At 42.4% G+C, this 2,500-nt stretch overlaps 2 non-coding genes across 2 annotated transcripts; one reads left to right on the top strand and one right to left on the bottom strand.

Annotated features, from left to right (window-relative positions):
* Window positions 1-2,254: 2,254 nt before the first annotated feature.
* On the bottom strand, window positions 2,255-2,326 carry TRNAE-UUC (transfer RNA glutamic acid (anticodon UUC)). The gene has a single exon. It is a non-coding gene; the product is annotated as a tRNA-Glu (tRNA).
* A 9-nt stretch (window positions 2,327-2,335) lies between these two features.
* Window positions 2,336-2,408, top strand: TRNAM-CAU (transfer RNA methionine (anticodon CAU)). Its single transcript has one exon. It is a non-coding gene; the product is annotated as a tRNA-Met (tRNA).
* The last annotated feature ends 92 nt before the right edge of the window (window positions 2,409-2,500 follow it).

Genomic DNA, 2,500 nt, shown 5'->3' with positions numbered 1-2,500 from the left:
AACACATGAAGGTTGTTTACAATAACATAACTCGGCATTTCCATTTGATATTGGTCTAGTAATATTCATTGTTAATGGTAGACATATTGTACATTTACATTACTTTAGCATTAATTAACCCCTTAACGACCAAGGACGTGCAGGGTACGTCCTAAAAAAAAAGGCAGTTAACGCCTGAGAACGTACCCTGCACGTCCTCGGTGTGGAAAGCAGCTGGAAGCGATCCTGCTCGCTTCCAGCTGCTTTCCGGTTATTGCAGTGATGCCTCGATATGGAGGCATCCTGCAATAACCATTTTAAGCCATCCGGTGCAGAGAGAGCCACTCTGTGGCCCTCTCTGCACCGGAGATCGGTAGCATACAGCGTTGGTGGGTGGGAGCCGGACCGGGAGGCGGGTGGCGGCCATCGATGGCCCTAGTGGTGTGGAGGGGGGCGGGATCGTGGGCGGGGATGCCAGGGGGCACGCACTGACGCGCGCACGTGCACGGGAGGGTGGGGGCGGGCGCGTGCACGGGGAGGGAGCGGGTGGGAACCGCTACACACAGAAAAAAAAGTGTAGCAAAAAGGAAAAAATTGTATAAAAAAAAATAAACAAATCGGATAAAAAAGAAATCAGTTAGGTGGTGGGGGTTGGTCTGTGGGGAGGGGGAAGCTACACTACAGAAAAACGGGCAAAAAGTAAAAAAAACCCATATTTTTTGGCAAACTGGGTACTGGCAGACAGCTGCCAGTACCCAAGATGGCCCCCAATAAGGCAGAGGGGAGGGTTAGAGATCGGTTTTGGGGGGGATCAGGGAGGTTGGGGGCTAAGGGGGGGATCCTAGACAGTAGCATATGTAAATATGCTAAAAAAAAGGTTATTATTTTTAAAAACCCTTTTATTTTAGTACTGGCAGACTTTCTGCCAGTACTTAAGATGGCGGGGACAATTGTGGGGTGGGGGAGGGAAGGGAGCTGTTTGGGAGGGATCAGGGGGTGGGATGTGTCAGGTGGGAGGCTGATCTCTACACTAAAGCTAAAATTAACCCTGCAAGCTCCCTACAAACTCCCTAATTAACCCCTTCACTGCTAGCCATAATACACGTGTGAGGCGCAGCAGCATTTAGCGGCCTTCTACTTACCAGAAAGCAACGCCAAAGTCATATATGTCTGCTATTTCTGAACAAAGGGGATCCCAGAGAAGCATTTACAACCATTTGTGCCATAATTGCACAAGCTGTTTGTAAATGATTTCATTGAGAAACCTAAAATTGTGAAACATTTTACGTTTTTTTTAATTTGATCGCATTTGGCGGTGAAATGGCGGCATGAAATATACCAAAATGGGCCTAGATCAATACTTGGGGTTGTCTACTACACTACACTAAAGCTAAAATTAACCCTACAAGCTCCCTAAAAGCTCCCTAATTAACCCCTTAACTGCTGGGCATAATACACGTGTGGTGCGCAGTGGCATTTAGCGGCCTTCTAATTAACAAAAAGCAACGCCAAAGCCATATATTCCTGCTATTTCTGAACAAAGGGGATCCCAGAGAAGAATTTACAACCATTTATGCCATAATTGCACAAGCTGTTTGTAAATAATTTCAGTGAGAAACTGAAAGTTTGTGAAAAAGTGAACGATTTTTTGTATTTGATCGCATTTGGCGGTGAAATGGTGGTATGAAATATACCAAAATTGACGTAGATCAATACTTTGGGATGTCTACTAAAAAAATATATATACATGTCAAGGGATATTCAGGGATTCCTGAAAGATATTAGTGTTCTAACGTAAATAGCGCTAATTTTGAAAAAAAATGGTTTGGAAATAGCAAAGTGCTACTTGTATTTATGGCCCTATAACTTGCAAAAAAAGCAAAGAACATGTAAACATTGGGTATTTCTAAACTCAGGACAAAATTTAGAAACTATTTAGCATGGGTGTTTTTTGGTGGTTGTAGATATGTAACAGATTTTGGGGGTCAAAGTTAGAAAAAGTGTGTTTTTTTTAAATTTTTCCTCATATTTTATAATTTTTTTATAGTAAATTATAAGATATGATGAAAATAATGGTATCTTTAGAAAGTGCTTTTAATGGCGAGAAAAACGGTATATAATATGTGTGGGTACAGTAAATGAGCAAGAGGAAAATTACAGCTAAACACAAACACCGCAAAAATGTAAAAATAGCCTTGGTCCCAAACGGACAGAAAATGGAAAAGTGCTGTGGTCATTCACGGGTTAATCTTGACTACAGAAAAATGAGCTTTGCTTCCCATACCGGGAGTCGAACCCGGGCCGCCTGGGTGAAAACCAGGAATCCTAACCGCTAGACCATATCAGAAAAGATTGTGCCTTGTTAGCGCAGTAGGTAGCGCGTCAGTCTCATAATCTGAAGGTCGTGAGTTCAAGCCTCACACAAGGCACTTTTCAAAATGATCTTTTGATACAAAACTTGAAAGGGGTGTGACATTTCAAAATCAGTTTGCTTTATTTGGATAGTAAAGTGTTTATTTTG

The sequence above is a fragment of the Bombina bombina genome, unplaced genomic scaffold (genome assembly GCF_027579735.1).
Source record: "Bombina bombina isolate aBomBom1 unplaced genomic scaffold, aBomBom1.pri scaffold_408, whole genome shotgun sequence".
Classification (NCBI taxonomy): Eukaryota; Metazoa; Chordata; class Amphibia; order Anura; family Bombinatoridae; genus Bombina; species Bombina bombina.
The sequence above is the reverse complement of the archived record's forward strand: the minus strand, read 5'-3'. Positions and strand labels throughout refer to the sequence as shown.